A 13,038-nucleotide genomic window follows, 5' to 3' on the forward strand; every position below is an offset into this window, starting at 1 on the left:
AAATTAGAGAAGAAATAAACAAAATAAAGGTCAAAAAAGATATATAAATTTCTTGAAATGAAGAGCTCTTTTTGGAAAAAATAAAAAAGATAGGCCATTGGCCCAACTAACCAAAAAAGGGAAAATGAGTAATGCTAAAATTCATGTGGAATTACAAGAAACCCTGAATATCTACAGCAGTTGTGAACAAGGAAATCAAAGCTAGTGGAAGCACAATACCAGATTTCAAGACATCCTACGGGGAAGTTAGGATCAAACCACCGGGTAAAGCTCAACAACTGCTGCCCATATGGCATGCCAGCACTGTAGGTGGGGCTTTACTCACTATTCCATAGCACTGGCCCCAGGATATACATTTTTTTTTGACAGGCATAGTTAGACAGTGAGTGAGAGAGAGACAGAGAGAAAGGTCTTCCTGTTTCCATTGGTTCACCCCCCAAGTGGCTGCTACGGCCTGCATGCTGCGCCGATCTGAAGGCAGGAGCTAGGTGCTTCCTTCTGGTCTCCCATGGGGTGCAGGGGCCCAAGCACTTGGGCCATCCTCCACGGCACTCCCAGACCACAGCATAGAGCTGGACTGGAAGAGAAGCAACCGGGACAGAATCCGGCGCCCCTACCGGGACTAGAACCTGGGGTGATGGCACAGCAGGCAGAGGATTAGCCTAGTGAGCCATAGCGCCAGCTGGATATACTTTTTAATGTTAACAAAATTAATAAACTATGAGTCAAAGTAATTGAGGAAACACAGGGAAAAGTAACACTAGTGTTCATTTTCATTTATTAAAACAATTGTTTATGGACAAAATAGCCTTGTCAAGATCTGAAAAAAAAATTCTTAGGGGTAAAAATTTGACTTGAGATAAAAATCCACTATACTTTGAAAATCAAATTCACAAGCACAAATATAAATTCCTAAAATCCAATATAACAAATGTAAAATAGGAAAACTCCACATTAAACCAAGCAAGTTGAATCCCAATTTGAAGACCACTAACCACTAAAACAGTTACAGAGTCAAAATTTCAATTATAAAAACTCAAAATATCCAAACATTTAAGAAATAAAAAACACACCTATGTTTCCCAGATGTACCAAATATAAATAAGCATAGAATATTTTCAGATTTCTTTTAGAAAGCCAGCATTACATTGATTATGATGCAAGTTGACCAGAACTTGAAATATGAATTAAGTAGGAACTTCTCTTTCACATACAGAGGTATAAATCTTTAGTATTTTATAAGAAATTAAACCACATATAAAATATGAATAATAAGTGACATACAATAAAAAATACAAGAAGTGGTTAACATTTCTAACCAAGCCATGTAAATTTTCCAGGTAGGTGAAAAATTCAGGGGAAAATCACATGACAATTTAATGCTGAAAAACATTTTAAAATCTGCACGTAATTAAAAACTTGCTAGCAGTATAGTAAAAAAGCAGTGGCTTTCTTATTCTGATCAAGATTGTTTAAAAGGCTCCTACAACGAACAGCACAACTAATACAGAATAATTGACAGCTTTTTCCTTGGAAGGAAACCTAGACCAGGAAGTCTCCACTACCTCCAACTTCTTCCTGGGGCAGTAGTGGGGGTGGGAGAGCAAAGAGAAAAATAATGTGTAATTTCTAAACAATAAACTGTCAGTATAGTGGAGATATTTATTTAGAGAGAATCCATAAGATCTGGAAACAAACACAACTGATAAATGAATGTAATGAGGTTGCGGGAAAGATCAGTGTTTTACAAATCCATTAGACTACCAAGTACCAGAAAGAAAGCAATAGACGCTATCAGAGGTCAGCAGGCAGAGTGGACAACGAATATTCACAGACACAAGAGACAGACTGATTAAAGTACGCTATTTCTTTAAGTACTATTTGAGTCAATATCACATAGTAATACAATGGCCCAACAGGAAAATGAGCAGAATACGAGGAAAGCAAAGGCTCCGGCAGCGGATGCACAGAACTGCGCTCACTGAGGCAGGCCGGCCAGCGCCAGGCAGGCTCCGCAGGGAGAAGGACTGGACCCAGGGCGAGGCCAGCGGGCGGCAGGAGCTGGGAGTGCGCGCCCTGGGGCGGCCACTGCAGACCTGCCCAGGCCTGCGCTCCTGTTCCCGTCCAGGACACCTGACGGCAGGGGGCCTGCTGTGGGGGTGCTGATTGGCTCCATCCTCTGTGACGTTGCGTGCACGCCCGGCCGGCAGACTGTCCAGTCAGGCACGGGGCCGTCCACGCTGCGTCAGCACGCGGCCTTGACGTCACAGTCGTCTTAGCGTTCCTGCGGAGTGAGGTCCGGGGAGGCAGCTTGGCCGCCGCGAGGCTCCCAGGTGAAGTCGGGCTCTGCCTCTGTCGACCTTCGCTCCCCGGGGACGTGGGCACCTGGGGAGCCGGGCACCGCGACATGGTGAGTGTGTGGCCCTGGGGGTCCGAGAGGGGAACCCGGAGCCGCAGGCCGGAGGACGCGGGCCCAGCGCCATGGACTCCGTGTTGGCGCTGGCTCAGGGCTTCCCTCGGCCCCCCAGACCCGTGGGGTGGGGGCTCTGCAGGCACCCAGGACCCCCGAGGTCCTGCCCCTTCTCTGCCAGCAGAGACTTCTCGACCCCGGAGCCATAGCGGGCAGCTGTGTGGCTGCAGCTCCGCTCTCCCCGGTTGTGCAGGGGTCACGGGGTGGTCACTAGGGAGAAGGCGGCTCTGTGTGCAGTGCGGTTATGCGGTTCATGCGGAGCAGGTGCTGTGGGTTCCTCCTCCCTTCCCCACACGGACCCGGTTCTCCCCGAGATTTCTAAATATGTGGCTGCAGGGTCTTTTCCAGGGCTCTGACCTCTTCACATAGCTGTTTCTGGGACGTCTCAGTCCGTTTTCTGTTTGCAGTAACACAGTAACATAGACTGAGTAAGGTGGAAACAGAAGTCTTATTTGGCTCAGAGTTTTTACCCAGGTTTTAGAGGGGCAGGAGACCCCTGTAATTCGGTACTTAGGTATCATCGTAGCCCTTACAGTTCCTCCTAACAGATGCCATCTGTATTTGCACTTTCAAAGTAGAAATTGTGGCTGCTCAAATTTGTGTGTGTTTTAAAAATGATTTCTGTTCCATGAAAGCCTTCTCAATCCCGAAGATATGTCGAGTTTACTAAGTTATTTTGAATTTATATTTTAATACAGGAGTTTTTTTGCTTGTTTTAATTTTCAAGATTGTCAGAGTATGATTGACACAATTTGTGTATATTCAAGGTATGTAACACGATGCTTTGCTATATGAGGGGCCTTTAAAAAGTGATGGACAATTCACATTATCTTTTGATTACATTTTTTCATAAACTTTCTGGAATCCTCTTGTATGTATATATTATGAAATTATTAGGACAATCTAACATATCCATCACCTTACACCCCTATGTTATTAAAGAATATGTAAGATATTAGCAAGTTGTGAGTATGTGATATCATACTCATCTACTTACTGTGTTGAATATTAAGGTCTTGAGGTGTTAATTTACCTCATAGCTGCAAATGTGTGTTCAGCTAACATTTTCCCATGTCCTCATTCTCAGCCCATGATAACCATCATTCTGTTCTGTGATTAAGTGTGATTTTTTTAGGTGACACATATGAGTGAGGTTGTGTGGCATTTTTTTGTGCATTATTTCAAATAGCCTAATGTCCACATTCATATTTTTGGATCCTCGTTCTGACAAAATGGAAGAATTTCCTTTTTAAGGTTGGCTGTGATTTCCGTGTGTGTGTGTGTGTGTGTGTATGTGTGTATCACATTTTCTTTATTCATCTGTTAACAATGGGGTTTCCGTATCTTTTTCTTGTAGATAATACTGCCATTAATGTGGAGATATGTGTCTATTTGAAATACTGATTTGATTTCCTTTGTATACATATGCAGTAGTGGGATTGCTTTGTCATATGTTCTATATTTAATTTTGTTTGAAGACCTACATAGTGTTTTCTATATTGGATATACCAATTTACTTTCTCACCAACAATTTTTATATTTTTTCCTACCTGGTCCAATGTTATCTTTTTGCTTTTGGATAAGAATCATTTTAACATATATGAGATGATAATCATTGTGGTCTTGATTAGCATTGTGGTCTTTGTTAGCAGTTTTGGAGTCCCCTTTCAGTTACCTGTTGGCTACTTGTATATATTCAATAGAAAACTGATCAATCCTTTGTGTGATTTTTATTACAATATTTTCTTTTGAGTTGTCTGTGTTCAAACTCAGGCTTTCCAATACTTCCTTCCCCTCCTTGCTTTATCTGTTCTGTTTTTCCTATCGTATGAAGAAGATTTCTTAGATTTTTTCAGTCTTTGCTTTTTCACTTGTGCTTTTAGTGTCATACGTAAACAATCATTGTTGAGACTAATATCAATGAATTTGCTTCCATTTGTAAAGGGGTTTATATTCTCAGACCTTTTATGTAAGCCTTCAATTCATTTTGAATTGTACTATAAAGTCTGGTTGGCTCACAAAGTGTGCTTTTTTGTGGGAAGTAAACTTAATTAGGACAATTACAAGTTAGCATGTTAGGGGCTAATTGTATAGTATGCTTCATTTGCGACATATTTGTTTGCTACCAGCATTTCATAAAGTGTGCAGTTTTGTCATGGTTGTCTGTATGCTCTGGAGTTAGATGCCTGGATTGGACTCATTGCTGTGTGTAAACCTGGACATGTAGCCATGCATTTAAGCATTTATTACAATTTCTTATCAAGTGTGGATGATAAAGGCACCTACCTCCTTGTTGTGAGGGATATGTAACTTGTGTAAAATAATTCAGTGTGTAGTAAGCATTGCCTCTCATCAGGTTAAGCTGAAGATTGGGATGCTCACATCCCATATTGGAGTGCTGCTTTGAGTGCCAGCAACCACCATCCAGCTAGCCACTGGTGTACTTGGGAAAGCACTAGAGTATGGCCCAAGGGCTTGAGTCCTGCCACACCTGTGGCAGGCTTGGATGGACTTCCGGCTCTTGAATTTGGCCTGATTCAGTCTTAAAGGTGGGCATTTGAGGATTGAGCCAGTGATTGGATGGTCTCTCCCTCTATTCCTCCTCCTCACACTCTCCCCCATTTCTCTTTACCTCCTCATCTCTTACTTTGCCTATTAAATAAATAAAAACAAATGATTCAGTGTCTGACAAACTGTGATTCTCATACAATGTAAGGTTCAGAAAGCCACTGATTTGTATCAGTTTTATTCATCTATCCTACACATCTCAAATGGTGCTTTAAAATAGGTAAACAGTAAATGTTGAATGAATGAATATATTTTAATATGTAAATATCTAGTTCCAGTCACATTAGAAAGATCGTCATTCTATTTTCACATGTAAAGCAAGATTGGGATGGACTGAATATGGGGCAACATAAACCCAGAGGCAGAGGGGAACCAGGAGGAACGGAGAAACTTTTGCAAAATGAATCATTGGAAAGTGTTCTGGCTAAATAGCTCATTTACATGTTTTCTCACTAGTTTTAGGATGAGTATACTCTGTATTTTTCTCTTGGTAACCACAATATAATGTGACATAGGTGTTGTGGCAATAGGACTCCATTTTAATGTTGATCCTACAAAGCTGTTTTGCTGTTTCTTAGACTTAACACTGAATTCCACCTCACTTGCAATTTTCATTAGAGTTGATATGAAAGATTTCTATACCTCTCAAGAAAGAGTCACACTGATATGTAAGGCCAGGTGCATCACTCAATTCATCCCAATCCTATTTTTCAATGCTTGATCTAATCAGAAAACTGTGTTTGCTTAGCTTCTTGGTAAAGTTCACTCATAAACTCAGAAAGAATTTATTGAAAATATGTGTGTCTGCCCATGGCTGTAGTGTAACAAGTTTAGTCTATGAATTCAGTCCTGTGCTTTAGGAGTTTATAGGCTTATTGAATGAAGTAAGGGGCATACTAAATTTCTACATAAAATGTATGATGGCTTTTGTACTGAAAATATGTTCTAGGTCTTTCATGTCAGTTAATTGACATTAGTTCTTACTTTGTACCCTTGGAACTGCATTATGGAATATTTTCCTTTCATGTTTCAAAGTAAATTTCACAATTCTCAAAGATGGTTTTGTGATTCTGGTCATTGGTTACAACATGTTGCTGTAAAAATAATAGAATGATTGCAATTTCATGGTTTTATTGATATGGGCTTGGGAGATTCCAAAAGGGAGGAAAGAATAAGCTGGAACTCTACTGATGTTTCTTTTCATAGGAGCATTGCACAGCATAAAACCACTGTCCCCCAAGCCTTCTTCAACCGCACACCTCATTCTACCAAAGTCTTTTTTTTTAAGTGTTCTATGATCCCATTTATCTTGAAAAGGCAAATATATATGGAGAGAAAGCAGATCATGACTTACATGTGTTTGGGGGTAAAACTGGAGAAAGACTCAGAAATGCTGTAGGAACCTTGGAGTGATGGGAATTTCCTAAAGCTGGACTGTGCTGGTTTCCCCCTGCATACATTTACTAAAAGTCACTGGACAGCACTGTTAGAGTGCATGGTTATTTATGTATAGGATATACAGAAACTGCTTTATCTTTCTAAAAATTAAAGTGTATGCACGGTCTTTTTACCTTTAACAGAAGAGAGAATGATCATGTTTCAATTTTACCTAGACAAGTAGAAAATGTCAAATCATATAATATTTGTAACAATAATATCTAACAATAATAACTAACATTACTAGATATGTACTGTCTATATGTTAATTTGTTTGATCCAATCTGCCTATTGAAGTAAGTACAATAATTGTCTTAATTTTACAGATGAAGGGTACTAATCATGGTTTTATATTTTGCTTAAGATAACAAAAATTGTGATTGGTCGAGGTAGAATTTGAATCCTAACAACCTCTGGAGTCTGGCTGGCAATATCTGGTAGGATGATACCATGGATATGTCATGCATTCTTCCAACTCAGAGCTTTTGCCCATGCTGTTTCCTTTAGAAGAACACACTTACATCCCTCTCTTCCTGTGATAACTCTTACTCATTTTGAAGTCGAGCATAACTGTCTGTTTTCTGGAGTATTTTTTTACCCTTGTTACAGGACAGATTCTCTCATTATTCAGTCCCCTTGCACATGAACTCTGCCTTTCCAACCAAGCATCACTTACGTTCACACCATCATGTGCTTATTGATTACCCATCTGAAAGGCATAACAATGGCAGTCTTACTCCTCACTCATGACCAGCACCATTCTTAGTATCAAATATTTACTGTTTACCCGGTGCTATCTGATCTGCACTGGTGTCAAGCAGTAGTTAGTGAACAAGTAAGTTTAATGCTGGTTTTTAAATGCCATCTGTGGATCCCTTATTTGTACCAAACCCTTAAATGTCATTTTCTACAATAATAATTAATTCAAAGAGAAAAATAACGTATAGCGCTTTTAGTTGAAATGTCAAGTATAACCATATAATTTTCTTAATTTGGAACAGGTCTATATATGCATGAATTATTAGAAAAGGGTATTGTCTTGCATACTTAGAAGACTGAAAAGCTGTAATCAGAAATGCTTCCCTTTCCCACTATTTTATTTTTTGAATTATGAAGTAAGTAAATTTTATTGCAATAAATATATGTGGATATGTAATAATCATATACACACAAACACATATGCACACTCTTACACTCACATGCATAGACACATACACAAACATATACAAAGACATAGACATACATGCAGACATTTATATTCACCACATACACAAATGAGACTATACAGATTCATTTCTGTGATTTTAAATGAAGAGCTAACACATGTATTTACTAAGTAATTTTATATTCAACACTCTTTACTGAGTACTTACATTTCCAGCAATTTAATAAATTAGATAATCTGAAAAAGTTTCAATTACAATTCATTTAGCACATTGGAGTTAAGTATATTAAAAATCCCTTTAAAGGCATTGCTGAGTTTAAATGGTTTCTCTGGAGTCAGAGTAGAGGAGTGAGGGCATTTGGAGCAGCAGCTAAGCTGCCACTTGGGGCACTTGCATCCCATATCCAAGTGCCTGACTTTGAGTCCTACCTTTGCTAATGTGCACCCTGGGAGGCAACAGGTGATAGCTCAAGTGCCTGGGTCCCTGTCTCTCATTTGGTGACTTGGGTTGAGTTCTGAGCTCCTGGCTTTAGCCTGGTCAAGTCCCAGCTGTTGCAGGCACCCGAGAAGTGAACCAGCATATGAAGAGTCTCCCTCCCTCGTCTCTCAGTCATGCTGCTTTTCAAGCACAATGAAAATAAATAAATAAAAATTTAAAAAAAAAAAACAAGAACAGGAAGAAACAGTCTTATTTTTCTTTATACTCTTCCATTGCTCAGAGGACTGGATTTTACCAGCTGTATGGAGGTAAAATACATGCCTTTGGCTCCTGGGCTTTAATGGGAAATGAGACAGCTGCATAAGCCAGGACCGTTAAATGGCTACATCCTCAGGGAAAGTGTGTATGAGTAAATCTATCCTGATACTGGAAGGAGATTATAAGGAAAATTGTCCATTTTGGATTCTCCTGTCAGTGTTGAAAACCTCTCTTAAGAAGTTGAAACCTCAGCTCTATAATCAAGTTGGTTTAGGCCGACTATTCTTCATACATATCTGTAAAAAGTTTATGGAAGTGCATATTATTAAAAAAAATTATGTATGGATTTGAAAATATCTGTCCCAAAATAAAGTTATCTTTGAATTCCATTTTCAACAAATTCTTGGGGGTACCTTCATATGATATTTTTATGAATCTATTTTATAATTACAAATTGGGAGCCACTTTGGTGTGTTTTTGCTTACTTTCTCCCAATTAATGTTAGAGAGAGGGAAATACCTTCCATCTACTGGTTCACTCCCCAAATGGCTGTAACAGCCAGGGCTGGGCCAGACCAAGGCCACAAGCCCCAGGCACTCCTTCTGACTCTCCCACATGGTTGCAGGTGCCCATCTTCTACTGCTTTCCTGGGTGCATTAGCAGGGAGCTGGATCAGAAGTGAAGCATACAGTACTTAAACTGGTGCTCATATGGGGTGCTGGCATTGCAGGTGGTGGCTTTACCCACTGCACTACAATGCTGGTCCCACATTATCAGTCTTAAAATTGTGTCCACAATGAATAATAAATGATCAGCAAAACCTCTTGCTTGTTTCTGTTCACAGGCAAGAAAAGCATGTGATTTGACTGTAATTCCATCCAAGGTTAAATGTTAACATGACTTTTATTTTGCATTGCTGTTCTAGAGACACAAACATTTCAGGTATCCTAATTTGATTATTTCAGCAATTTGCCCCCTGGCAGTCTCAACTAGAAAGAATAAACAAAGCTTTAGTGAGAGTCTATGAGTTATGATAATTAAATTCACTTGTCCAATTGTTTGTACTGGGGCCTGATTATTGAGGTTTATTTATTTATTCTCCTTTGTTACTTTTTAAAAAACTATTAAAAAGGCACATATATCATGTCTTTCATATATTCAGTTTCAAGACCATAGTGATAATTGCCATTCTACCTTTCCTCTCTCCCTCACACCCATCCTCCCTCAGTTCCCATTTTTTCTTTTAATTTTTACAATGATACACTTTTAATTTTTTTTATAAACACAAACTTAATTCTCTGTTAAATACAGAAATCAACAAGTAGTAAGTAGAAAAAAGCACTGTTCCTCAAGGCCAATCTATAAGCAATAATCAATTATTAAAATGTCAGTTTCCATCATACCCATTCCCACCAATCAAGAAAACATATTTATCATTTTGGGACTGGGTTATTTCACTGAGCCTAATAGTCTCTGCATACATTTTGTTGTGAAAAACAGGATTTCATCCTATTTTTTATGGTTAAGTAGTAGTCCATCATGTATATATACCCAAAATTTCTTTATCCAGTCTTCATGTGATGGATATGTAGTTGATTCTTTATCTTGGCTATTTTTAGTTGATCTGCTAGAGACATGGAGATACAGATAATACTTTCTTATGTGGATATCACTTCCTTTGGGTAAATTCTCAGGAGTGGAATGGCTGGGTCAGATGGTAAATCTGTTTTCAGATTTCTGAGGAATTGCCATACTGTATTTTTTTAAATTATTTTTTTCAACTTTTATTTACTAAATATAAATTTCCAAAGTACAACTTCTGAATTATAGCGGCTTTTCGCTCCATAACCTCCCTCCCACCCACAGCCATCTCATCTCCAACTCCCTCTCCCATCCCATTCTTCATCAAGATTCATTTTCAATTATCTTTATATACAGAAGATCAACTTAGTATATACTAAGTAAAGATGTCAACAGTTTGTACCCACACAGATACACAAAGTTAAATTACTGATTTATTTACTTGAAAGGCAGAGCCACAGAAAGGCAGAAACAGAGAGAAAAGTCTTCCATCCACTGGCCCACTCTGCAAATGGCCATAATGGCTGAAGCAAGGAGCCAGGGGCATCTTTCCAGGTCGCCCATGTGGGTGCAGGGGCCCAAGAATCTGGGCCATCCTCCACTGATTTCCCAGGTCATAGCAGAGTTCGATCAGAAGTGGAGCACCAGTGCCGTGGCTCACTAGGCTAATCCTCCACCTTACGGCACTGGCACACCGGGTTCTAGTCCCAGTTGGGGTGCCAGATTCTGTCCCGGTTGCCCCTCTTCCAGGCCAGCTCTCTGCTGTGGCCCGGGAGTGCAGTGGAGGATGGCCCAAGTCCTTGAGTCCTGCACCTCATGGGAGACCAGGATAAGCACCTGGCTCCTGCCTTTGGATCAGGGTGGTGCACAGGCCACAGCATGCCAGCCACGGCGGCCATTGGAGGGTGAACCAATGGCAAAAGGAAGACCTTTCTCTCTGTCTCTCTCTCTGTGTCCACTCTGCCTGTAAATAAAAAAAGAAGTGGAGCAACCTTGACTCAAACTGGCACCCATATGAGATGCTGACACTGCAGGTGGAAGCTTTACCTATGATGACACAGTGTCAGCCCCAAGCATCCTATGTTCTAATAATTTGCATTTCCAGTCACAGTGTATTAGGGTACCCTATTTACCACATTCTAGGTAACATTTGTTATTCCTTGATTTTGGATGAAAGCTATTCCTAGTGGTGTGAAGTGAAACCTCGCTGTGTGTGGTTTTTTTTTTTTTAAGATTTATTTATTTATTGGAAAGTCAGAGTTACACAGAAAGAGAAGGAAAGGCAGAGAGAGAGAGAGGTCTTCCATCTGCTGGTTCACTTCCCAGATGGCTGCAGTGGCTGGAGCAGCACCGATCTATAGCCAGGAGCCAGGAACTTCTTCTGGTTCTCAAATTCTATTTGGATGTAGGGCCCCAAGGACTTGGGCCATCTTCCACTGCTTTCCTAGGCCATAGCAGAGAGGTGGATCAGAAGTGGAGCAGCCGGGACTCAAACTGGTGCCCATACGTGATGCTGGCACTGCATGTGGTTGCTTTACTTTTCTGAGGAAAAATTAGCTGTCAGGCTAATTGGAGATTCTTTCAATGTAATGTAGTGTTTTTCTTCTGCACCTTTTAGAACCTTTTTCTTATGTTTTACTTTTGCAAATCTGACTACAATGTGCTGTGTTAAAATATTTTCTGATAATTGTTTTCAGGAATTCTGTGTGCTGCCTGTACTTGGATGCCCCTGTCTTTCTCCAAATGAGGGAATTGTTGTGCTGTTATTGTATTGAATAGGCCTTCTAATCAAGGGCATACCTTCAGGAACTCTTCAGCCAAATATGTATGTTTGATTGATAGTATCCCGTAAGTCTAAAACATTATCTTCAGTTTTTGTAATCTTTTCTGTTTGTTTTCTCTGAGCTATTTCTAAGGATTTGTGTTCTAGCTCAGCTTTTCAATCTTCTGGCTCAACAAGTCTGTTGTTAGTGCTTTCCACTGAATTTTTTGGTTAACATATTGAATTCTTTGTTTCTAATATTTCAGTTTGATTTCTCTTCAGTATCTCTCTATGCTACCCTAGTTTCTAACTGATGTCAGGTATGGATTTCTTCAACTAATATATTTGTTTCTCTGTGTTTTGAGTAATTTGTGACTATTGTTTTGAACTCCCTTTCTGGCATTTCATTAACCTCTTCCTCTTCACATTCTAATAGTGAAATATTATGTGAGTCATGTTTTCTTCCTTGTTCATCATTTTTATGTTTCTACATTCATTTTTAGGCATTTGTGGAAACACTTGGATTTCTCCTCTGAGGGCTTTTATCTTTGACATATGCCTCTATGATTTAGTGGAATGTCTGCTCCTTCACATATCCAGTGGTGTGAGCTGGGAATGGCCAGGGAACTCCAGGCAGTGCTTGAGGTTGGAGCAACTGCCCAGTGTGTCTCTCAAATTAGGAATGGTGGATCTCTTGTACTGTAAGGAGGGGTAGGGTTATGATCACGTTGCCTGGTGTGCACACAGTCTCAGCCCCTATTTGTCAATATTAACAAACTCTCCAGGATGAGTCCTCAGTGTCTTTGTACCCACCCAAGCAGGTGCTTGAACTACATAAGGATCTGTGGTCTCCCCAGTGTGAGTGCAGGACCTCTGTCATGACCCACTCCAGGCACTCAGGGAACTCTGGGCCTCTGAAGCCAGATACGGTGATTGTATTAAGATCTTTCCACACTCCACACCCTTTTGCACAGTCACAGAATTCTCACAGTCAAAAAGAGTGTGTTCCTGCAGTAACAGAGAGTAGGTGAACCACTCTCAGCTCGAGTCTATCCCATGCATGGAGAGAGCCACAGTTTTTCTAAATCCATCTGAATGCCTAATAGAAGGTGGTTGGTGCTATGCCTTGCCACGTTGAGTCTAGGCACCTTGACTGAGCGAGGAGAGGGGGGCAATTTACAGTCCTAAGTGGGTGCTCCACCCACAGCATCCATTCAGAACACAATGACATTCAGTGGGGGCCACAGATTTATCCTTCCTATAAAATCCTGCAAGTGCATGTGGGCTGCAACAGTCTACTCACCTTATGAAGATGGTACTACATCCTCGCTAGTTACTGAGCATCCTTGTGGGGCAAT

At 40.3% G+C, this 13,038-nt stretch overlaps 1 non-coding gene across 2 annotated transcripts in view; it reads left to right on the forward strand.

Moving 5' to 3' along the window:
• The first annotated feature begins 2,249 nt into the window (after positions 1 to 2,249).
• The window catches only part of LOC127489441 (uncharacterized), a 30,408-nt gene continuing 19,619 nt past the window's right edge, over positions 2,250 to 13,038 (forward strand). For both annotated transcript variants that reach the window (XR_011378119.1, XR_011378120.1), the window contains exon 1: positions 2,250 to 2,410. This is a non-coding gene — a transcript (uncharacterized protein). The remainder of the gene's footprint in view (positions 2,411 to 13,038) is intronic.

The sequence above is a fragment of the Oryctolagus cuniculus genome, chromosome 8, assembly GCF_964237555.1.
Source record: "Oryctolagus cuniculus chromosome 8, mOryCun1.1, whole genome shotgun sequence".
NCBI lineage: Eukaryota > Metazoa > Chordata > Mammalia > Lagomorpha > Leporidae > Oryctolagus > Oryctolagus cuniculus.